Source organism: Panthera leo, chromosome D3 (assembly GCF_018350215.1).
Source record: "Panthera leo isolate Ple1 chromosome D3, P.leo_Ple1_pat1.1, whole genome shotgun sequence".
NCBI lineage: Eukaryota > Metazoa > Chordata > Mammalia > Carnivora > Felidae > Panthera > Panthera leo.
In genome coordinates, this window is record NC_056690.1 from 63,654,249 (window position 1) to 63,681,163 (window position 26,915).

General features: G+C 36.3%; 1 protein-coding gene across 2 annotated transcripts in view; it reads right to left on the reverse strand.

Moving 5' to 3' along the window:
• The window catches only part of RIT2 (Ras like without CAAX 2), a 373,437-nt gene that overhangs the window by 189,710 nt on the left and 156,812 nt on the right, over positions 1 to 26,915 (reverse strand). The gene's annotated exons all lie outside the window — the stretch shown is intronic.

The window sequence follows — 26,915 nt, forward strand, 5'->3', positions numbered from 1 at the left end:
ATGGGAATTCTTCACCCAGTGAACTATTTATAAGAATTACTAAAATGCCTTTTTTAGAGTAATTGTTGAAATAAATGTTAATTTGATTTAACATGGCTTGACTTTTGAAGGGTAGGAGCATTTACATAGATCCAAAAATTTTGGGAAACTGAGGTGCTTATGAGTGTAGAGAGGGTAATAAAGTTAATAGGTCCTGAGTTAGTGGGTGAATCTTTTTGAATCAACATGGGTTGGGTACAAACAGTATCGCTGGGTTTAATCTATCATTAAAGTTTTAAGAACTTCACTGGTGGCCACTACAAATTAGTTTAAGACAGCAATTTATAAAGTCGGGATATAGAATTTTACTTTATCTCTGCTGAGTTTTATATACTAGTTAAATTTTCTTATATTCAAATTGATTAAAATTATTTTAGAGTGGGGAAAAAAGAACAAATTAAAAAAGTTCTAAGAACTTGAGCCCAGAAAGGAAAAATAAAAGACTTATCCAAGGATTAACAGCCAGCTGATGTGGAATTAGTTTGAATAACTTATCTTCTCTGATTCGTACTATCACCATTTACTTAGTACTAAAGTTTATTTAAACTCAATTCTAAATTTCACCATGTGAGTGTAATGCACTAACATGGAGAAAAAAAATCCTTTGGGCCTGTTTCTTCATCTGTAAGATAAGGTTGACTTACAAAAGTTCTGGTGTCCCTCACAGTTCTGGCCTTCTCTAATTCTTTTTATTTTTTTTAATGTTTATTTATTTTTGAGAGGGAGAGAGAGGCAGAGTGTGAATGAGGGAGGGAAAGAGACACACACACACACACACACACACACACACACACACACACACACACAGAATCCAAAGCAGGCTCCAGGCACTGAACTGTCAGCACAAAGCCTAATGCGGGTCTCTAACCCATGAACCATGAGATCATGCCTTGAGCTGAAGTTGGTTACCTAACTGACTGAGCCACCCAGGCACCACTGACATTCTCTAATTCTGATAATACTTTGCCTCAGTCAGAATCCCACAGTTGATGTGGATTGACTAGAGACCTATGGACTTAAATTGTTAAATGAGGTTTCTCCAACTTATAATTACATTTTTTAAATAGAAATGATACAATTACCATAGAAGTATACATGATATTTAAGGATTTATTACATCAGTATATATGATCAAAACGACAAAAGTACAAACTAAACCAGAAGAAATTTATCTTACAATTTGCAGTTCATTGTATTTGCCAATTACTATCGTTAAGCATTAAAATTGTTTATTTTGATTGTCTATTAAAAAATAACCCACACATTGCAAATATTCAAGAGGTACAGAAGTATATAAAATTTGATTTTCTTATCACAAACTCCCAGGTTTCTTTCCCAAATGCATGACAGTTAATAGTGTCTTTACCCTTACAGAAATAGTCTATGGACACATAAGCAAAGACCTCCACATTCCACCTTTACACACTTATTCTCAAATGGGCTCATGGTACATATAATTTTTACTTTTAACCTTAATTAAGATTTACTATCCTTAATACACCTTGGAGATCATTCCATATAAGCACAGGTAAGTATTATTTGCCATGAATGTATCATAAGTCCTTTAATGCATGTACCATAATTTATGTAACTGGTTGCCAATGAACAGGCATTTAGAGGCCTTCCTTTTATTCCTATTACCAACTATGCTGCAATATAGATTCTTAAACATCCATGTTGCACAGATGTATATCTGAGAAGTAGTATTGCTAGATGAGAGAGAACACACATTTTTACTTTTTAGAAATAGTACCAATCTCACCACTAAAGATGTCATACCAATAACTCTTTCCAACATTATGTAAAAGTACCTGTTTCTCCTCATTCTCACCAATGCCACTTATCAAATTTTTCTACCTTTGACAAATTTTAGGGTACAAAATAGAATCTTGTTTCTTTCATCTGTATTTGTATGAGAGTCATATTGAGCATCTCCGAGGTTTTTTTATCTATTTACAAATTCTCTTCTAGGTATGTTTTATTTTTTATTTTGAGTATTTTTTTTGTACATTTGGACTGGAGAAAGTTATTTCTATGTGAGACAAAAGAAAAAAAACCAGTACATTTGAGTACATTAACAATCACTACATCGTAGAGGAAAGACTGATAAATTTGAATAAATCCAACAACCTATTAGACAGTCAAAGGACTGGAAAGTAAAAATCACAGAACAATATTGGATGAACGAATGAGTGAATATCCAATTGTTCTGGTTAACTAGACTCAAAATCACATATATGTTATATTAATGGACCCACCATTAATGTGAATGGTGATGTGAATTGAAGTCTCTAGGTATGAGGTTATAGCATTAGTATTTTAAAAAGCTCCTTGTTTGATTTTGCTTTGCATCTAGATGTAGAGGTTTATAACTGTGTTTGTGTTCAAACTGGTCTTTATAATGTGAGCACAGGACCTGGCAAGCACAGTACATACTTGCCTCCTATGTCTGTTACTCAGAGTATGCCCTCTAACAAATCACCTAACCCCTCAGTGCCTCAATATCCTTGTCAAAAGGGATTAGGACACACACTTAACCCACCTTACTGGGCTATAGAAAGGATCAAATGAAAGAACAAATGTGAAAATGCTTTGATCAATTTTTAAAATACAATACAAATTAAGCCTATGATTATCTCTGGTACAAATCCTGCAGAATAGAACCTTTCACTGGGAGAACAGTCATGAAATCCTCTTTTAGCTGCATTAAATATAAATGTGGAAGCATTTATCAAATATGCTTAATTGGAAAACTAAGATGTGTTTTTTTTTCCAAAAAGGAGAATCTTTCCACCGATAAAACAGATATAATTAAGCTCTCCCAATGAACGAGGAGGATACTTTCCATTTAGCTGATCTTATCCATATGAACTCTTCATAGCATATATAGGTTTTACTTAAAGATGCACTGGAGGCTGGTGGGGAACAGAAAGTTGAGCAGAATCTTTACAGCTATTATCAACTTAATAATATATGATAACTGAAATCACTTTATAAAAAAATGTTATGTTCAACATGTTGCTTCCGTCTTTATTCACCCATGAATTAAAGATCTCTGTGCTTTATGTTCTGTGTATCCTGAATGTTAATATCTTCTTCATTTGCTTCTTGCTATAAATGAAACTTGTTTGTTAATTATTCAGGAGCATTACCAGATTCCATTTGCTATCCATAACCAGAAAAATATCTATGAAACAGACCTACTATGTAAAATGCTGCAAACATAACCATTTCTAATATTTTCCAACTATTCTGAGTAAAATGTAGTAGCTTCATCAGTTCCCTTTGATAGGTTTTCTTCTATTAAAATAGTGTGAGAATTCTCTTTATTCTGAACACGAAGTATTTTGATTAATCAAGTGCTTTCTAGCACAAAACACACATACCATGGTCTACACTGGTTGCCATACTCATGATAATGACATTTCCACACCCAACTTATCTTTCTAGTACACAAAAAGTAAATGAAAAAAATAAATCATTCACGCAGCTGACACTATGCCAAATGGTCAGATACATAAACTAACAAAAAAACTTATGGCCCTGTCCAGGCTGGGGAAACATAACTAGGCCAGGAGAAAACAAATGAAGAACAATTAAGGACTACATGAACCATGGAGATTTAGAGAAAGGCAAGGGCAGTTTGCAGGAGGAAGGCAAAGAGGGATTGGTGGAAAAAATGAGATGGGTTAGTTTTTTCCTAAAGTTGTCAACTGTAAAGGGCTCCTCAGCTTTCATGCAACTCTACTTCCAAAGATTATGTACTGTTACCCTTAAATAACTTTTCATGATCCAAATTCAGCATTTGCATGGCACTTAAACATCAAATGCCTGCATACCAGTCCACAATTCAGTTTTGGGAGGCTGTCGGAGGAGCAAAGTGTTTGTTGTTGCTTTTGTTTGTATTTTTAGAGAAGGAATGAAAAAATGAAATTATCAAAGTGATCAAAGTGTAGGCATCATAAATTTGCTATAATTGATGCAAAGTACCAAGATTGAAATCAATACTAATGGTAGTTCTTCAGTCTCAACTTGATGCCTTCAGGTGGCTAAGATTGTTCAATTAAAACGAACAAAGAACCTTTATAAATGCTGGTAGTAAATTGTCAAGGATTGTATCCAAAAGGCAAAATATAATTAATGAATTTATACTATTTTGTAGTTTTCAGAGAATATAGCCATCTCCATTATAAATTTGTCTATCCTTGTCTTTCAATATTTGACACTCATGTACTTTCAAGAATGCACTAAATCATGGAATACTGCCTAACTCATTCACCAAATATTTTTGAGTACTTATATGTGTCAAATTTGAGATGACTTAATACATATAACAAAAATATGAGTAAATATGGAAAAGAAAAAATAGAAATTAGAACACTCAAAGCAAGATAAAATGCTTTGATCTGCAAATTTGACTTAACTTCTAGACAACCAAAGCTACACTGCGAACATGATCAATGCCATCACTTTTGTGGTCAACAACAACATACTCATGTGTCAGGTGACACGAGTCTCTCCCTGAGCACTTAGAGCTGAATGCAGTTTCTCTTATGGGGCTTCAAATGGGACAATACCCTCAATGTCAACAGGATCTGCAGTAGTAGGTTTTCTAAGAGTAAGTCTGTGTTTTTCAACTTAAGTTTCACCAAACATTTTGTAGATTTACTCAATGATACTGCTGAAACACTCAAATAAGATAATGTAAAAGCTGTTTTGTAGAAAATACAACATGTTAAGATTGAGGAAGATAGTTAAAAATATTTTGATTTTAATGCTGAAAAACTAAGAAGTTCCTAGAATCTTATATGGCATGCAACACTGGAGGATTTATACTACCTAAAATCTGGATATAACAAATATTACTCCCATATGTAAAGTTCTTACCTCAGTGCAACTCAAAATAAATGCTGAGGTTGCAATGCAAACTACATAATTCATGGGGCCCAGTGCAAAATGAAAATGTGGGGACTTTTTCAAAAATTAAGCATTTCAAGATAGCAACAGTAGGGCATTAAACCAAATACAGGACATTTTCATCATGGAGCCCTAGGTGATTGCACAGATTCCTGGCCCATGAAGCCAGCCCTATTAGCATGGTAGAACCAGAAAAGAGTAGCCAAGAATACATGTGAGAATAACTCAAAAGAGAGGGTCCCTGGGCAGGTCTGTCAGAGGAAGGGGCAGTGGCAATTGTGTTCGGACATTAATTAGGTCATTACTGAAGTTTCCTGGCCCCAGTGAGGGACACAAGACTGGACAATGATAGATGTATAGAGTGGGAAGAAATGTGGGATTGGAGAAAAATTGAGGGATATGTGGTAGGGGACTGAAATATGTACTCATATGGAAAATGTTATTACAGAAAGAGACATTGAGTGTGGCTTACTCAAAGGGGTGACGTGTTCCTGTTGTTGAATGAAGTCACATTCTGGAAAGCCCAGATAACCTGGTTTCAGATTTGATGTGATAGGAAATGAAGAACTCAAGATAATTTTTTAAAGGAGGAAATTATTGTAGCCCTATTTCAGTAGGATTGATCTGGCAACAGGAGTAAAGGAGAAAAGAGAAGTTAAAGGCAGAGAAAAAATTTTGAAGGCTTTTACAGTAATCCTGAAGTGTTTTTCCATGGAGGAAAAATAAAAGGGAAAACACTTGAATGAGAGATTGAAAAACAGAGAAATGGAGAGAAGAAAAATATTTCTGACATTTCAAGGAATAAAAAAAGAAAGACTTGATGCCCACCAGTTTGGGAATGAGAGAGAAGAAATGGAAAAATGCTATTGATGGTTCTATCAATTATACCAGGCAATTATACCAGGCAATATGCTGGACTTTTGCACATGCTCTAACTCATTATTAGCTCCCACATTAGATATGGGGAAAAAAGGAAATTATAGAGATACTAAATGATATGGCCCAAGACCTACAGATACCAAATAGGAAATTAGAGAGACATCATACCACACTTCCTCTCCAAAGAAAGGAAGAATTAAATATAGCTCTAGTTTTTGTCGCTCTGGAGGCCGGACAGCTGCAGAAGTAGTAACAGGAAAAAGTGGATTGGGAAAGTAAATAACTTAAAGGTATTTTGTCTCATACAGAAGTGCACCTGTCTAGTTAGAGATGACACTAGATATCTGAAAGGAACTGTCCACAAGTAACTAGAAATCTGGTTTATAGGAAAGAATAACAACTGAATGGGAGAGGTCTGAAAGCCACCATCAGGGGACACATCTTTTGGATTGACCAAAGGGCCAAGAATTCGAGTGTAAAGCCGACTAGTCTGGATCAGTTTGCAGGGACCAGGATTATTTTCACCATTTTTTTGAAATCTGGAGCTTTGTCACATTGAGAGTGTATTTATCTATTGTAAAGGAAATTTTATGAAAACAGTTTTTGACAGCTATTTTTCTAGTTTAATTACTTCTTGCCAGACATGCTCAGTACTTAAGCTTTGTTTGTGCACTTGCAACTCTTTGTATTGTAATTCATATGCTTCACTCTCATTCCCAACACTAGACTAAACTACCTGAGGACTATTCAGCATTGTATTTTCCAAAGCATTAGGGACCATGCCTGGATCAGAGCCCAATTGATAATTATATTATCATTTGGTTAATTACTTAAAGCTAAATGTTTTTAAGTGATGTTACTATTCCCTGGGTGATGTACATTTAAGAAGAGGCTAGAGGATGAAGACAAAAAGGAATCAAATCTCTAAACTAAATGGATAAGATTTTTAGTTACTCATTCCTGTACATGTAAGGCCAGATCTAGTTTAACTTTTAGGTAAACATATATTCCACTGAATTCTGCATCAATTAAAAAGTAATTTAATGTTCCTTATCTCATTCTCTACCTTCAATCATTTGTCTTGTTCTAAGAAGAAAGGATGAGTCATACAGTCTTCAGATGCATCAAATTTCTTTCCCATAGAAGTCTGTTTGCTTTTCCCCCATCTGTTTGATTTGTATTTCCTCAAAGATGCAGTTTCATGACTGCCTCTGGTGGTACAAATCCACTAAAAGAGATTTCTCATCACAGCTGGTTTCCTGTTTATGTTGGAGGTCACTCATACTGGGAGCTGCTTTCCTGCTGATAAAACCTACAGGAGAGCATCTTGGAAGAAGACAGTGTACCTGTGTTATGAAAGGATTTCATCCATTGCATTTTAGTCTTTCTCAATATGATACTGAAATGATGATCCCAACAAAAACAAAGTGAACAAGAAAACCCACCTGACAAAATTGCATTTGCTAATTGACTTAAGGCATGTGGTAGGATACTACTCTAAAGAAAAATTGTGATATATGCAAGATATATATAGTATATATTTACGAAAAATATGTCCTATATAGGTCACATGCTCAAACAAGTCTATCACACAAAGTAATTCATGTTTCCATAGCTGAATGGCAAAAATAAATTATTCTTTAGTTACTTCCAAGGTAAAAAGCAAATCATCTGGCATTGTAATACAATAATTTGTCTCTAGATAACTTAAATTTTAGAATCGTATTGAGAAGATGGCACATTCTCACCATACAAATGGGGAAAAGACACCCAGAGAAGATGTATTGTCCTCCATAATATCATAATTACAGTGACAAAGATTCTTTCTTTGACCAAATTCTGCTTAGGCTCCCCTGAACTTATCAACTAGGTCTCAACTTTTAAGCTTCTGTGTCTCTACATTGTCAAGTTTTAGCAAGACTTCTGCTAAGTTGATTTAACTAGAATTTCCCAATATCCTATCTCATCATCCTCAATATCTAATTAGAGTCCGTAACTTCTACTGTCCTCCAGGTGATGTCTGATCACCCTGGCCTGCCTTCATTTAAGAATCCTACTTTGTTTGGTTGAGCCTGAACTCCCCTATCTCCTAAAGTTTCTTCTTAGCAATTTCCCATCTACTGATTCCCCACTCTGTTCTTTAGCTTTAAAGTCTCACTTGTCCATGCTGTATTCAGAATTGAGCCTGGTTATGTGTGAAGGGCCCCTTTCCCCATTACAATATTCCTGAATATAACCTATTTTCCTTTTACCACTTTAACTTTCCAGCTCTGTTTTGCCTTCAACAACGAGGCAGAGATTGCAGGGTTCCTGATCCTTGTAAAGTACTAGCTATATCTTACCTTCCAGTTTAGTTACAACCTCCTGTGTTGCTGCTCTAACCCTAGGCTCTCTTTTCCAATCAATCCATCATTCATTTATTTCCCTGTCCAACTAATCTTCTTTAAGCACTATAGATTCATTATGTAGCTCATCTGCCTCCCAAGGTCCAATGGTTATCCATTTGCTTTCACATCAAATCTATACTTATCTGCCTGATTTTAAGACCTTATATAATCTGATAACATGCTGCCTATCCACTTTTATCTCCAATTAATCCTGAATATGCACTCTCTGCTGTAATGGGGTCACTTCCTTCAATGTTTTGATCATATTAGTTTTCTCCTCTCCTAATTGTGCCTTCATGTTCATTGTTCCCCACACTTGAACTTTTTCTAGCTAATAGAGATTTTAGTGATTATTGACTGCAATTCTTTTACTCTGCAGATGAGAAAATCTGGGCCCACAAAAGTAGTGATGTCATCATTTTTTCATGCCAGGTCAGAAAAACTAGTCTTCTAATCTCTTTTATATTGTTGGAAAGCCAATTTTCATCTTCAGTGACCTGAGTACATACTTTTGTATGTATTATTTGTATTTTTATTGTATTGTATTATATTATTTGTATGTATTATTGTTTTCTATATTTTCCTCACTTATAAACTTCAAAATTTAGCAATTAATTGTTTCTCATATTATTATTTGAGTTAGATTTGTGTCATCAAGTATATTTTAAGTATTTTGAGAGTCAACATCAAGGCTTAAACTCTTTTTAATGTTTATATTGCCCACATTTTGGATATATGAAAACTTCAATCAAATTGCTGCTGTTTGAATGGCTGCCATTTCAGATAAATTATGTTTTTTCTACATTGAGTGAATATTTCTGGAACAGACATAATAAGCAAAGTAGTGATGTCATTACTACTTTTAGAACTACAGGAGTGTAGTACTACGGGAGTGTGTAAAAAGACTTACAAGACACATTTTCCTTGACCAGTCTTAAAATTTAGAGGAAAAAGTTCTAAAATTTTATACTTTAAAAAAATGTTTATTTATTTTCAGAGAGAGCACCAGTAGGGGAGGGACAGAGAGAGAGAGAGAGAGAGAGAGAGAGAGAATACCAAGGAGGCTGCACAGTGTCAGTGTGGAGCCTGATGTGAGACTCAAACTCATGAACTGTGAGATCATGACACGGGCCAAAATCAACAGTTGGATGCTCAACCTACTGAGCCACCCAGGTACCCCTAAAATTTTATATTTTTAAGGAACATGTCTACACAAGAAAAATCAGGAGCATTTTTGCTCCTGTCAGCCAATAGCCCCTGTTTAAAAAGTTTGCCACCTTGTAAACCAACATATAAAAACAACTGAAAATACTAAAAATTATTATTTGCCCTGAATTATTTCAACTTCCTACAGTAACTGTGCTTACAAGATAACTTGGTTACATGAGCATAATTGTACTTCATTTTATTTTTAAATTCAGCGAGTTTCTCAATGTGTTCCTAAAAACAAAATAACTTTGTAATTCTAGTTTGGTAATTTTAGAATCATTTTCATGTAGCTATTTAAAATGCAATAATTAAAAATTTACACATTTGACTATAAGAAAAATGATATGAAAAAGATAATGAGGAGAATTGCATTTTGAAACTATTAACATGGGTTACTTTCATCATGTTGTCTGTGAGATGCCCCAAAATTGATTTGGTGGAGAAGATGATAGTTCTTATGAATTTTAAATTGCATAATAAAAGAGAATAGATATTAATATATGCTTATATAACATATTAAAAGAATGCAGTTCATTGCCTAGTCCATATAAAAATTTAGGACATTTTCTGAACCCATCTCTATTGCAGTGATATTTAAAAATTAGAAATTTCCTGTTCAAAATGCTCCCTCAAAAATGCAATTGTAATACCAGATTTTAAATACATCTATAGTATCTTTGGAAAACAAAATGATGGCAACAGTACCTCAAAATTTATAAAAGATAAAAGATGAAAGCAGAAACAAGGTTATCAGAAGTCTTTCTAATGAAATCTTAGGAATTGTCACTGAGTCACCAACATATAGAATAAGTAACAGTGGGTCAAGGGACAGCTATTATGATCACTAAAGGAATAGCTGGGACACAGGACACCTCTTTACCCCCACCTCAGTAGCTATGGCTATTGCCCTCTGTGCAAAGCCCTGCTAATGCTATTAAGGAAAATGGACTATCTAGCTGGAGAATATCTTGGTGTAGATTTGAGGAGGGCAGGGGGAGGGAAAAGCATATATTGAGGTGATTCTGAACTGCTTCACAGGAGAACACAGTGGGCAGTGGCAAATGAATGAGACCCTTCTTAGATGGAAAATGCACTAACAGAATTCCCAACATCATCCCTAAAGCAAACAGCTCTCTCCTCACCTTTTTGTAGAAAAAGACCTGCTTCCATGTCTTTCAGATTTCAGCATATATGGATGCCTCTGGAATGGTTAAGAGCCATAATGCCCTTACTAACCTATCATAGTGCATGATAGACAATGTTACTACCATTTTCTGTGGTACCCCAGTGGGACTCTAAGATCCAAGAGGGCAGAGAACCTATCTACTATGTTCATCTTTATATGCCCTTCACACAATAGCATCTGATATATTAAATATATCAGGTATTTAAAGCTAACAGATGGATAAACTTTTCAGATCACAGTATCAAGAGCATTATCATTTAACTGATGGAATTTTTAGGATGCGTATCAACTTCCATTTCTCAACCAGCTTTTGTTATAACAAAAGTAGAACCCAAATTTCTAGTCATACTGAATAATATTAGGGAAGTTCCATTTAAGTATGTGAAACAACTAAGAAAAGTGCAACATGTTTTTCCCCCAGAAAACTCATAACTAAGAGCCATTCTCAAATTTTAGATGATGGAGGTGAAAAATCAGAGATACTACAAATTTTTCTAACCTTCTCAACACTTTTCCTCAGTCCTGGTCATTCTATGATACCCATTTTTTATAAGTATCATACTAACAACAATTTAATCCTGAAACACATTCTTCTATTACATGTGATGATCTTATCACTCCAATTCCACATCAAGGTCAGAGTACAGCTGATCTGATGAAGAGAATCTGACTTAAGAGCACCATAAACATGACTTTGAATTTGCTGGGCAAGTTTCTTCACTTTGCTGACCATCTATTTCTTCATCTGGAATACGGAAAATCAATGCTTCTCTAATACCACCAATGTGGAGATTAAATGATATAATGTGTCATTATCTATAAAAATGACTTATAGTATGTTTGGTTCTAAAATGGTTTGTCAATGAAAAATACTAGCTATATCCCTGTTGTCATTTATATCCAACCTTTTGGAAAACAAAGTAACAAACTCTAATTTCAACATTTTATTACTCAATAATTTATTCACCAATGTAATTTCCAAAGTCCTTGAAAATATATTTCCTTTTATATGCAGTGCCTGTGTGGAGAGTACTGTTATCAGAGTGGATCTAAAATTATATTTTATGCTACTTGGACTTCAGAGGTTTATCAGAGAAGCTGAAAAAGGGAAATAGTAAGAGTTTGACATCCTAGAAATATGGTCGTAAAGTAAGCTGTCTTGCATGATTTCAGAGGTAAGCAGGAAAGGGGGGGGGGGAGGTAGGAGATGTGTTCTGGAGAACATCAAATCCATCTGCAAAACTGATTTAGTTATCAACTAACCACAAAGCTTCCTGCTCTACATATGTCAGAGTTGAATCCAATTTGCTCAAATCTAGATTGAATAAAAAAGAGCAGTAAGACATGGATCAAGTATGTCCCGGAGTTACATAAATTTACAAATAGGGATAAAAATGCATTGGGGAAAAATAAAAGCCTACCCAATCTTATATCAAAGAACCCAGGAAATGGTACTTGTGCCTCTTTAGGGAGGTAATGGGATAAATAAAACCCTTCAAGAGGCAAGGGATTGGCCATGGTTATTTGAAAGGCAGATGTAGAATGGTGGCCAAGGCCTCCAGAGTTTTCTACCTCTCATAGAAGACTCCAAAGGCTCTACAAGGTTGGTTCATGTTAACAAAACCTCAGAATCAGGCACAGAGTAGACAAATGGAAGACTGTTCAAATATGGGTCTCCAAAACAGTCCAAGAGTTTAATACTTAACACAGAGGTAATATGATTGATGTGAGAAAAAAGGCCAAAAATAATTGCCACTGTGCTCTTAACACAATGGATGCTTAAAATTTGATATTTGAAAGTTATAAATGAGAAAATAAATCATGTGTGGATTATGGCTGAGGGTATAAAATAATAAAAGAAAATAAAGCAAGACACTTCTAATCAACACATGCAGAAAGCTTTATGGTAAAAAACCTATCTAGGAGATACCTGCAGTGAGACTATGCAAGTGTGAACTCACATATTTGAGATTTCTGTCCTAGATGGAGAAAAACCAAATGGCACCTGGTCTTCAGGATTCAGTACAGGTGAGCACATTGGTAGGCACTTCTGAAGTTTCCAAGTCCTTTCCTTCCCTCCCTTAAAAAAAAGCATCCTTCAAAGCTGCCGAAGGAAAGCTGAACATGGTGACAGGTTTCACTTTAAAACTCACTCTAAAGATGGTGTTGCCTACACAAACAGCAAACTGTCTACTCCAGTGTTAGAATTTAGTGTTATTTACTGAAGAATGATCCGAATATGGAAACTATTCTTTTTCTATTTAGGTAAAAAAAGATCAACAGAAATATCAACCTACTCTGACAAAAGATTATTAGTAACACACATGATAGATTACATCTGATTTGCTTAGAAGAGATTCAGTAAAATTGACTTGGAAATTTTTGCATGAAGTCATTCAAAACATAAAGCAGAGGATTTGAAGTCTGAAACATGCCAGAAAATTAAGACTAGGAGGAGAGGGAACAGACCGCTGGGCTTCAAAGCCAGCCTGCCTGCGTTTGAATTCTGGAACTCTCTGGGACTCTGCCTTTTCATTTGTGCACAAGAAGCATTTACCTCACAAGGTTTTTATGATGATTAAGTGAATTAATACAACTATAGCTCTGTGAAGATTTCTCTATGTAAATCACTTCCAAGAGTTCCTGTGTTGCAGTACGACCCAATATCCCTTTACCCCTGTTCCCCTCGGTCTGTTTCCTCTGGAACCCAAGATAGACCCACTAGCTCTACTTGTCATAGTCATCAAAAAAGAGACGTAGAAGTTGCAACTTGGACTTGCCCTTTTTAATCACCTATTTTAGACTCAGAAGGCTACAAATGAGTCTAAAGCCACAGATAATTTCCTACAGAAGGACATCTTAATTATCCTCTAAAATGACTTGCTGACCTTTAACCCGGTCTAACTACTGAAAGAAAATAACTGTTTTAAATTTAAATTTTTTTGTTTTATTTCACATTGATTCCAGATTTGTCCTTTTTAGTTTTAGTTCTTCAGCATTAGTTTTTATTCCCCAAAACTGAATTGCAACTCTGGTTACAGAACTCATTCTCTCTTTCAGCACTAGGCTAGAAAACAACATAACTTTGATAGCTCTTGGCACATCATATAATATAGGGAAAAAAATACTTCAGTTTTTTTTTTTTTAATTTCCATAAGTACTGTAGTTTGAATATAGGACTCAAGCCAGGAGGATTTGTTTGAGATGATGAAATACAAATTCATGGCAATTTGCATTAATCTGTCCATTTCCCTGTTGTTTGTCTACCTGAATGAAGGTCTTGTAGGTATAAATCATATAGATTAACACTCTGAGAAGCAGCCAACACTTGTGTTTTAACATATTTGTTCAAGTAGTATAACTGAAGCTGAATAGCAATGCCTCAGGAAAGGTATATTTTAAAGTCTCTATGCTTTTGCTTATGCAACTCCTGTACCTTGCATGCCCTTTTCATTCCTCAAAGTTCAGTTTAAATGTTGCAGGTCCAATATTCTCAAGCTTCTGTTGAAAGTAGAAATGGTCTGGGGGCACCTGAGCGGCTCAGTCAGTTAAGCATCCAACTTGAGGCTCAGGTCATGATCTTGCGGTTTGTGGATTTGAGCCCCATATAGGGCTGTCTGCTGTCAGCACAGAGCCAGCTTTGGATCATCTAGCTCTCTCTGCCCCTCCCCCACTCATATTCACTTCCATTCTTTCAAAATTAACATTAAAAAAAAGTAAAAATGTTCTTAGATTTTCAATATCTCACAAAGTATTCTATATATTCTCCTGTTTTACGCTCTCTGCTGCATGGCAGACTGCCTGATAAGGTGCCGGCACACTGTGCTTAGTAGGTCTTCTACAAATAGTTGTTAAAAAAATGAAGAATCACACTTTACACAGTTTATATGGCTCTTTCATAAGCTTGGTTGATACAATGGGATTTAAAACTATTAAGAGTTTTACCTAACAGATTAGGAAAAGGACGCTCGGGAATATTCAATACTTGGACCAAAGTCACAGAATTAGTCAGTGGATGGTGAAGATTGGAATTTTAACTCCACCTGATGCTAATTCTGGTACACTTCCCACAATTCCATGCTGGTAAATTTGCTAACTCTTACAAGCAACAATGCCATTTGTTTTCTTGTATAAAATCCCAATAGTCTAGGACTGTAAATGCAACTGCTGATAGTGTAAACCAAGGCCCCATTTATTCCCAGTTTAGATCTTAGAAAATAACATTCATTCATTCAGGCGTGACACTCAGGCTTCTAATACATATATTTGGCTTACTGACATTCAGCAGAAGGGGAGTTTTAAACCACATCTAAGGGATAGAAGGAATAGTTTAATCTTGAATGTGGGGAAGGGATATCCAGACTGAGATTTTATAGAAGCAAAAGAGAAATGAGCAAGTGGTGTATATCATTTTAAGCAGATTTGCATGACCGGAGCCAAGAGCTTCTGTCAGGGAAGAAAATAGACTGGTTGTACATAGAATCAGGATAGGAAACTGTCAAGATGGTATGATTTGAGGGACACTAAAAGCCATTCCCTTGCCTAAAAATACTTTCCCTACTGACCTCCCTCGCACCCAGCATTACTTATTTTTCTGAGTTGAAGCATTGGAAGTTTCGGTTTACAGACAAATTAGTTTTCTAGGAGAGATGAAACTTCCATTGTTTGCTGCTTATAGACATAATATGAAATAGTTGATTAGCAACAAGTAATGCAAAGGGTAATTAACTTCTTAGAACAGTGAAAGTAAATCCAGAATAGTCACGTGGACAAATCTTTCTAAAAATACCTCCTTGAATTCATTGCTCTGGTTACTCACCTACCCATTTACAGAGTTGTCCAGAGCAGTTAGGGATAAATAATCATAACTTGCATAGTCTCAGGATACTATGTCCCCCTTGCATGACATTCCATGGGAAATAGGATGTCCTTGAAAGAATAGCAATATATACCACAACTTGGTATGTGATCTTCAGTTAAGGAATAGTCTTCCCGGTCCCAGTTTCTTCAGATTTTTGAAAAGGTAATGATAATCACTATCCTTCCTAACCAGTAGGATTTTTGTGAATGAGTCACATCAACTTCTTTCCTATGAAAAAAAAAAGTGCTATACAAATGGTAATAGATTGGCTTTAAAATACTAATATCTGAAACATTTAAATAGAATTAAGAACATTTCATAGTTATTATCAGTCAGGTATTATTCTGGGAATTACATAAAATTTCATTTAATTTTCATAATGATCCTATGAAGAAGGAGCTAAGGGACTAAATAGAAGAGAAACTAAGGAACTGAGAGATTAACTTGTCCAAGGTCCCACAGCTAGTTAAGTGGTAGAACTAGGATTATTGTGATAGGTATTTTTATTTTTCTCATTTCCACCATACCGGGTTATAAAAGAATAAGCTATTCTCTTAATGGTAACTCAAATTCTCAAGGATATCATTTAAGTGTAAATCCTTAGACATGCCATTTCAGAGCTGTCATCTTAATTGTTCAGGTTAACAAAATAGTATATCAAATACCTACACTGATTTACCATTCACCTTTCAAGGTAGAAACACTCCCTTAGAACCTAGAAATAACAATTGAACACACAACAACTTCTCATTTTGGTTTGGCATATGGACTGCTTTCATCTCATGCAGAGACTGGAGGGTGCTGTCACGAGGTCCTTCCCAAAAGGAGTGGTTGGTGCCTTTTCTGAGCCTCTTTAATTAGGCAACATGCATGTCCCTCCACTATCGGGACAGTACAGGAGGAGTAGAGTCTCCACATCTGAACCCACTTTCTGCTGAGTGTACTTGCCTCATATACTCAACATGCCACTGAATGTCACTACTACATGCAGTATTTCTCCTTAGTTAAGAGTTACCCTAGCTTCCCATTGCTTTGGTCCTAATTATGGAATCATCCTGGACTTTTCCCTAGTTTTCCGTGTCTTACATTAAATCAGTCTATTTTGTCAGTTCCACCTTCAAGATGTATCCAGACTCCAGCTACTTTTGTTTCACCACTGATGCCACCTTGGTACAGGTCACCATCACCTCTCACTCAACTTATTATATTAGCCTCTCAGCTGCTCTTCCTATTCCTACACTTGCTCAGCCGAAGTCTTTATCAACACAACATTCAGAGTGAGCCTCTTAAGTATGTCAGATCAGGTCTTTTTCCAGCTGAGAACAGGCTAATGGCTCCCCATATCATTCGGTACAAAAGCAAAGTCATGACAATGGGCCAGGAGACCTTATGCAGACTGTCCCTCACCCCTCACCTCTCTGATCAGGTCTCTTAATACATTCCCCTTGCTCATCACATGCCAGCCACGCTGGCTTCTTCTCTGTGCTTTGAACATGCTGATCATGCTCCTGCCTCCAAGCTATAACATTAACTGGCCCTCAGATATCCACATGGCATACTCCCTCATCTCTTTCAGGGCTTTACTTGAATGTTAGCTTCCAGAAAGACCTTCTCTGGCCACCTTATTAACACTCCTCCCTCACCCCCTCCACACTCCCTGCTCCTTTTTTCTCCACAATTCCCAGTCCATCTAACAGACCATTGAGTTTGTTTATATGGCTCCCCTACTAAAGTGTAAGCTTAGTGAGGTAGAACATTTGCATCCCTTTTACTTCCAGCTGTAACCCTAGTCCCTAGGCCATGCCTGGCACAGGCAGGTGATCACAGAGTCTGAGGAAGGGGTGATTGTCCAGGTGGGCATTTATGATTTGGAGAACAAGTGTGTATCTCAATGAGGCGGCACCTGCTTAGCTCTAGAGTACTTTGCACATGGTAGGGAGGGCCAGACATCTGGATTTTTGTGATGCATCTCCCCATTTTGAGATTGAGGCTGGCTGGCTCAGCCGGTGGAGTGTCTGACTCTTGATTTCAGCTCAGGTCATGATCTCGTGGTGTGTGGGATAAAGCCCCACATTGTGCACTCTGTGCAGATAGTGCGGAGCCCACTTGGCATCCTCTCTCTTCCTCTTTCTGCCCCTCCCCATTCTATCAAAAATAAACAAAAATGTAAAAAAAAATTTTGTTGCTGTTTTAACTCTTCAAATCAAACAAATGTTATATAGACAAAGACAGTTATGCTCATAAGTCACCAATTTTAGGGCTCTACTCTGAGCCTCTTGGATGCTAAGAATCCCTTTTGATCTAACACTCAAAGATTTTACCCAAGTCCCATTTACTAGATCACACTTATTTCTATGAAGGTGTGTAATTTATTAGAGCTAGTATTTTCAAATATCCCAGGAGAGAGATTATATCACTTCTGGAAAGTCTTTTTCCATTAAGCCTTCTAGGAGAGGCAAGAAGGCAGTTGTAATAACTAAAGTAGTTTTGAGAGGGATTGTTATAATTACTGCAGACTAATCAAACCCAAGCATTAGTTTTGGAGTTTTGTTTATAAAACCACATTTCTCAACATTTTATTTAATGACTAATTACATTATTGAATGTGGTACATTTCTATCTAAATTTTTTTTGTCAAATGTAATTTCTTTCCATTTGATAACTTCAGCATTTCTGCTTTATTATATGTGCGTTTTTGTCACTGACCACTTAAAATTAACTTAATTAAACTGCTCATTGATATCTACTTGATAAGAAATTTCCTGCAAAGGGCAATCACATTCTACCAACATGAATAGCTGATAAGTGAATCTACTATTTTCAAACTTCTTATCTCACGGGAGAGAAAATGTTGGGATACCAATTTAACACACATTTAGGCATAGGATTCTTTCTTTGAAGAGTCCAAGCAGATTGGCAAAGATTTCTTGTGTTAGACTACTGCAAGCTGAACATGCCTCTGAGAATTTGACTACCAGAACCATGTGAACTGGATATAGGCTTTTTGACACTACATGAGCAAACGTAAGTTTTGCTGTTGTTTCCTTTTGACAGAATAAACAGGCTGATTTCAGTCAGGCAGTGATAAGCTTGCATTTGGTTTGGTTATTAATTATTTTGTCTTAGTGTGACCTTTAACTTCTGGTCTTAAAAAAAAACATTTTATTTGCTTCTCAGACTTGTGCAAGGACTCATTTTATCTTATCTATTAAAGACAGTGTTTATAAGATGAGAAAGCTACACAGAGCAAATCTGACAATAAGATCAAACCACTTTATCAACAGCTGAAAGGTAAAATTAGTCAAAATGTTTGATGGATTTTAAAATAGTTATTGTATTTGAAATGTTTGTTTGAGAAAACACAGAAACGAGGATTACCAGGTAAATAGGTTGTTGTAGACCCAAAAAAAGCACTGATTGGGTAATGTTTTTAGTTTTTAGTTCTTTTTAAAAAATGCAGAATCAAATTTTTTAAGATATGAATACTTTGAATGCACATCTTATGTAACTGTACATTATCCTTTAAAACAAAACTAAAGTTCGTCAATTAAATTAATACATTGGCCATGATATGTGAACAGTATTAAAGAATATAGTCATTTAGTCTAAAGGAGTACAAAACTTTCAATTGATATAGTATGTTTATCAAAGTCAATCTTGGGGGGCACCTGATTGGCTCAGTCGGTTAAGCATCCATCTTTGGCTCAGGTCATGATCTCACATTTCATGAGTTCGAGCCCTGCATTAGGCTCTCTGCTGTCAGCTCAGAGCCTGAAGCCTGATTCAGATTCTGTGTCTCCTTTTCTCTGCCCCTCCCCCACTCACGCTCTGTCTCTGTCTCTCAAAGATGAACAAATGCTAAAAAAATATTTTTTAAAAAAGTCAAGCTTGGGTGCCTGAGTGGCTCAGTTGGTTGAGCACCTGACTCTTGATTTTGGCTCAGGTCATGATCTCATGGTTTGTGAGTCTGAGCCCCATGTCAGGCTCTGCACTTTTAGCACAGAGCCCGCTGAGGATTCTCTCTACCCCCCTCCTTCCCTCTCTACCCCTCCCTTGCACATGCTCCCTCTCCCCCTCTCAAAATAAATAAACATTAAAAAAAGTGAAGCTTTAGGCAACTTCTATCATAGACTAGTGGTTTAGAAACTAGCAAGCAACATCGCTCTGAGGGCTTCTTCACACAGCTTGCTGGGCCCCAGAATTTGCCTTTCTAACAAGTTCCCAGGCTATACTGATGCTACTAGTCTATGACCTACACTTTGAAAATCACTGATGTATCTGATGTGTTTCTATATTCCCTTCTTTCAGGGAAGTCTGTTACAACTGTATTAAACATAACACAGAATAAAATTCTTATGTGTAGGAAGTAGTCTATGCTCTTTATAACCACAGTGAATCTAATGTTTCCTGTCAGTTTTGAAATTTACAGTGTATATTTTTTAAACATTCTATTTACTCATGTATATTATACCTACAATTCAGAGGGATTTCCAGTGGTTAAAAGCTATTCGTATTTTTTATTTGTTAATGGAGATATTATTTTAGGGACAGAACAGAGTATTCTTGCTAAACTGTATAAGCAGCTTTATAATCTAAATGTTTCCAATTTTGTCCTTACTAAGGGAGTTTTAAAACACCCAGGAACTAGGAATGACCAAGGATAATGCATTGACCTAAAATATCAAAAATGTAATTCCTGCTGCAGGAGGTTTAAGATGATGCTCTCTATCAGTTCTGAAGAGATGTAAAATAAAAGAATATTTAGTCTATCAATAGGATCCAAAGATAGTAAAGAAAATAAAAATATGCAGGGCCAAAATTAGCTCTGAGACTCCCTTAGTAGCCTTGAATTTCCTGACCAAATCATGCTTTTAGAAGCTCGAAAGATGAATGATGGCCCTTTTTGCTTCTTTAAAACAAACAAACAAACAAACCCTATTTTGGTTGATTTTAGGCTTTCTTTGCCTGGCAAGAAGGGATTTGGGTCAAATAAGGGAAGGGAATCTCTCATACCGCTCTCCCTTACATAAAAAGCCTGACTATGAATATGAGGAAGGATTTTGGAACTTCCAGCTGAGCAGATCAGGGAGTAATTCACAGAAAAGCTAGGTTTGTGTTAATTCCTGTCTCAGGGATAGAATTTAGACATTGCAGATATAGGGGGAAATGGCCCTATAGGAACAAAGGGTATTCACAAAAGCAAGGAGGTTGGAAATTGAGATGCATAAATGATGAATGATTAGTGGTTCTACTTGGAGAGGAAGCTTAAGAGGGCAAAGTGAATTCCTTTGTCTGGGAAACAAGGTTGACAGCTAGACTGATTAATTCATTTGTGGAGCCCAGGTCAAATTGTTTGTGAATGTTGTGATCAGCTGAGTCTTTACAATTCAGTGGGAACAATTGCAGTTCAGTTGGAGCAAGCATTTCATTGCCCATGGCTGAGCACATTAAGGAAATGGAATTGAGTTTCTCCAGTGGTTTGTGTTGAATTTCCTGTATTGACCTTTGTTACTTCCGGTGCCATTTGACAACTGGTTTTGCACAGCGTATTAGAATAGCTCCTTAAAAATGAGGCAGTCAACGGAGCTACACATAGAAAAGAGGGTCAGTAGCACATGAATGAAGTATGGTTCAAAGTCAGAACAGAGAAATGAACTAAAAACTGATATACAACACAAGTATAATATTTGTTGTAATTGTATAGAAAGTAGAAGTAAACAATAAAATGAATGTCATTCTTATTCTAGAGGATAGGTGTTTTTCCATTTTTTGTCCTATGCCTAATTATCTGAACTAAAAATACCTCCAGGTATAATTTGTATGTATTTATATCTGTGTCTGCACCTATACAAATTAGATGGATTGTACCTAATTAAAAAAAAAAAAGTTAGAACTACTTACAGAATGCAGTTTTCAACAGACTTATTTCTGTCTCTGTGTGATACATCATACCTCCTACCGTTCTAAATGTGGCACATATAATATGTTTTTAATTGGAATGAATTAAATTTAATTTTATGCAGAGAATATTGAAACATTTGTGATATCGTTAAGCATAAAGAAAGCTGGGAAACAAGGGTTGGGGATAATTTTCTTATAAATATAAGGGTCTCATATGTTCAAATGTTGAAAGGCACTAGCAAGCTCAAAGGAGAGAGGGAGAGGTTTGGCAGTTACAAGTTTACACCCAGTGCCAGATCTTTGATATTTTATCTTTCTCAGCAATAGTCTTTTTTTTTCAACGTTTTTTTTTTTTTTTTTTTTTTTTATTTATTTTTGGGACAGAGAGAGACAGAGCATGAACGGGGGAGGGGCAGAGAGAGAGGGAGACACAGAATCGGAAACAGGCTCCAGGCTCCGAGCCATCAGCCCAGAGCCTGACGCGGGGCTCGAACTCACGGACCGCGAGATCGTGACCTGGCTGAAGTCGGACGCTTAACCGACTGCGCCACCCAGGCGCCCCAATAGTCTTAAATCTATAGAAGCACAGGAGGATCTTCTAGAGTGAAGTACCAGTGTGGCAAGTTCTAGGGCCATGACAGACAGGTATCTTATTATTAAATTATGAGTCTAAGAATGAGCCACATCAGATGGGAAGATAAGAATGGAAATCAGGACACAAAATATAAGTTCAAAAAGTACACACATGTTCCAACTAATGGCCCTGGGAATATTCCAGTTTGCCCAAGGATTATGGGCATGCATTATGCCTTACTTGTTTTAATCCTTATCTCTTATATGCTGAAAAGTGTCTGCTTTGGATGATAAATTAGATGGTTGTTTTAATCAGGAAAAAGTCAAGAGAAAAATAGTTCATTTCAAGGGGGATTGCTCCATCAGCTGGAGCAAATCTAAAGCAAGCAAAACATTCTAGTACCAGGACCCTTCTTCCAAGTCACCCTCCAGCCACCCACTTTCTTCTCCATTACACAAGACACAGCTGCACCCTAAAGCACAGGAAGAGAAATGAGAGAGTTAGAGAATCCTGTCCACCTTGGGAGCTTGGAGCTCTCAGAGCAACCCTGCTCTTGTTAAAGCTTCATTGGTTTTTCAACTCACTTTTCAATTCTTCTGATTTCCCACAGCTCTACTTCCCATCTGTGTTTCAGCCAGTTGCACAGCTGGGGAGAAATTAAAATAGAGATTGCAGAAGCAATACTCACAACTAGGAGCTCTAATTAGATGCCCTGCGACATAGACCAGGGTTTCCAAGTCAAAAACAACTACATCACACATCTTCCTGCTCCAAAAATCTGTGTGGAAGGGTGTGAGGGGTGGGAGGTGGTACCTAATGAAGTGGCAATCCATCCCCTTTGACTTGAGGACCTGCAAAAGGGCAGAACAACATGGGGCTTTGTATTTAACAGCCTGAGAGCTGTCTGTCCTACCAGTGGGGAGAATGTTTGAATAATCAATTTGGTTGAATACCAAAGGAAAAAATCACACTGAATCTCCATTCCAATTGATCTGCATCACAATCTATTCCCCAAAGGGGCTTTCTTAGGGTATGGACTATATATACACACACAAGAAGAATCAATATCTGCTCTTCATTTATATACATGGGATAGAGAAGCATTTCTTAGCTGTTCTAGATTTTTTGAATTAAAATAACTCATGTCCATGACGTAAAAAATTGAGTATTTCAAGACATATACCCAAAGCACCAGTTAACTATCCCTACTCTTTCCAATACTTTATCCTTCTGCATCAATTTTCAGCTAATTCCTCTATACTTAACCTCAAGCCTTACCCTTTTTTTAGTTCTTACAAGGTATTCTTACAATTTTACTAAATACAAAACTTTATATAAACACACAGATATATACAGTTATTACATATGTAATATCTATAATGTGTAAGGAATAATATAGGCACCACCCAGCTTAAGAAATGCAGTATTATTCTTGCTATTGAAATTTCCTATAAATCTCTTTGAGAACAAGGCTCTTCTTTTTGAGTTAAACTTATCCTCCATTTTTATCCTCCCTTCCTTTACAGTTTTAGGCTCCTCCTTTTGTTCAGCACATTAGATCTACACTTTTTAGCTTTTCCAGAAGTCTATAGAATAAATCACATTTTTCACTGTTACCTTTGTCCACAGACACCTAGATTGTAGTTCCCAATAATCTACAAAATCAGCCCCATTCATCTGCTTTGTTTCTTCCAAAGGTGTGCTGAATCTTTCATCTATTGTCCACTCTCCTGTACTGTATTCTTTGATGAGTATAATTTTAGTCTTTTAGTATCAAGTTTCATTCTTCCAATTTTAATGTTTTGAAACAGTGAAAATAGACACATGTTGACTATCATGTTTATCTGTACATCATGATACACATTTAAATATAAATTTAAACCTCTCCCAAAGCCTTATCATTGATTATGGTATTGACCATGACAACAGCATTCCAAGAATCAACAGTTAGAAGGGAAGATGTTTTATGGGAGAGTGAGACAATTCAATATGCCCTAAAAGTGTGTATTCCATGCTAAGGCCAGACATAGCAATTGCTTTGGAAGTATGGGATGAGGACAAACAGGAGATTATCAGAGATGTGGGAGGCATTTGCAGAGGAGCCAGTGCTGGTGTGACTCCCATGGCCCTCTGATTCTGTCCTATTAGGGGCAGGAATGCTCAAAATGTGTCCAGAGCCCAACACTTGGTCAAGACTATTTGCTTCTTACAGAGTCACCAATACATGTGCCATGGAAGGGCCTTGTTCTCCTTGTTAAATGGTGACTTGAAAGCCTTGGGATATTCTATCCAGTCTCTCTTCCCAGTTCTTCCAAATTTTGTTGGGGTTCCCAATGCCATCCTTTTAAAAACTTGAGTTATTATTTTCATAAATAAAGGTTTATAGAAAGAGTGGAATTTTAAAAATAAAGTACTAAAGTAACACTAGAGAACAGATGATATCTGGAGTCTTTTCAGCTACAATGTTCCAGGCTGAGCACAGACACCATTCTTTCCTTATCTTCCAAAAGGGATTCTGGTTTTCAACTGAGAGTTGAAAAGAAAGGCTCACAAGTTTGCTGAACACTATTCCCTTGCAAAGTATAGGGTTTATGTTCCTCAAGTTTCTTAAATCATAAGGAAAAAGTCTCAGAGAAGAGTAAAAAAATAAAAGTGGTATAATATATGTTAATAAAATTTCTAGGTGGGCATCAACTTCAAAAAGAAACCAGATAGATTAATGATAAAAATTCAGTCTTGTATAGATTTATGAAGCATGTTCGTTCTCATTCAAAATACAGACTCCCAAACAAGTTCCATGTTACGTAGAAATCATTAGTTTTTTGAGTTTCTTACTAGCTTGAAGCTGAGTATCTTTTGTTTTGATTTTTAAAAAACAACATTTCAAGGTCTTAATGAGGTAGGTAACCACATAGCGTTTTAACTTATTTTCCCAGTGCATTTTCTTTAAGTCCCCAATATCCAGTCCATCCCATGGGCCAGTGCTTTCTCCATGTTCTACCAGAAGGTCTTTCTAGAACAGACCTGGCTCACAGTAGGATCGAGCAATGATTCTCATCCATTTCTTTGGTTGAAAAGGACTGATGTGAAACTCTCAATTTTTTTTCTGATACTGATTTTTCAATTCTAGTGAACAAATATAAGAAACAATATCTCACACCTATTGTTGGCAAAACCATTGCTGAGGAAGTGTCCTAATTACTAGCAACACTGCCAATTAGAATGTTGCTACAGACTGGAGCACCTGGATGGCTCAATCAGTTAAGCATCTGACTCTTGATTTCAGCTCAGGCCATGATCTTATGGTTCATGGGTTCAAGCCCCACATCAGGCTACATGATGCTGGTACAGAGCCTGCTTAGGATTCTCTGTCCCCCTGCCTTTGTCCCTCCCTTTCTCATTCTCTGTCTCTCATAATAAATAAACATTTTTTTAAATGTTGCTAAGGATTATGCAAACAATTGTCAATATACAAGAAATTGCCCCCACTCTTTTCTGCCCTTCTCTCAGAATCATCCAGAAAAGTTTGGGAACTTATGTAGAATAGATAGGAATTGCCAAAAGCAAGTATACTAATGAGTGTAAAGGAGTTGCTTAAATTCAGGTAGAATTACGAATAAATATATTCATGAACTAGATACAGCTAAACCAGTTTAAAAATGTATTTTTCATTAGTTTACTCCCTGAGGTATATAACTGCACTCAAACTTTTTGGGAGACTGGATTTTGCCTCTTTCAATTATCAAATGGAGCCTGTTCTGCCCAGTTTCTATTATTTCCATTAAAAATTTCTATCTTTCTCCTCAGCTTTATCCTTTCAAAAATATAAATCACTGTGTATTCATCATCTTTCTTACCATCTTCATTACTTATACCTGTATATATAGCAGAATTAGGTCACAGTAAGTAAGAAACAGAATGTATTTTTCTTAACCATACTTGTTGTTACTGAGCCTATCAAAGCATTTTACACCAGACAGCTTATTATAGATGGAGCTCTGGAAAGCTAGTAGGGCACCCTATTCTTTCCATGTTAGAGATGAAAAGACTAAAGAAGATCATATAATGTCATATTTTAACACATTTCTGAGGAAGCCATTTAAGCAGGGATCAAATTATCAGAAAAAAATTTGTGCATGATAGTTCCATCTGTTTCAATGCAGAAACCACAAGACCCATAACCACAGGTTGAAATGGCTCAGTAGTACTCCTGCTAATTCTGCCAAGAGTTACTGCTGTTGGCACCCAAACCTGGAGATGCCCAAGAATTCAGATAAAATTTGTGACAAATAAGAAAACAAATACTCAAAGATACTAGGTTGATGTAAAGATAGAAGCCAGTTGATCATGATGGCATTGACCATAATCACACCTGAACAACAATGACTTCATTATGACCTAACCTTTCTTTGGTATTCAAGTTGCCCCAAAACTTTCCCCAGTAAAGTTTTAAAGAGGGTACTATCAGGTTAAAGCCTAACATAAGAGTCACAGAATACTTCCATTTCTCACCTTGTATGATTTCATGTTTTTTGGGTTTTTTTTTTTTTTCGTTTTTGTTTTGTTTTGTTTTAATGTGAAACAGTTACTAAGTGTTAGAGCAGAGACAAGAGTCTCTATTCCCTAGCTATATTCCTGAGTCTCTGAGTCAGATGTTCTCATGTAACTGGTCTGGTGTAGCATGATCCTCAGGATATTTTTAAATTTTAATTGGTTGAGGTTTAATTCTTATCCCATAAAATTTACCATTTTGAAGTATACAATTCAGTGTTTCAGTATATCTACAAAGCCTTGCAACCATCATCACTTTATCTACAATAGTGTCATCACGGAAAGAAACCCCCAAATCATTAGCAGTCATGTCTTATTCCCTCTTCCCCCAGATCTTGGCAACCAATGATTTACTTTATGTCTCTATGGATTTGCCTGTACTACAAGATTCATGTAAAACTGAATCACTGG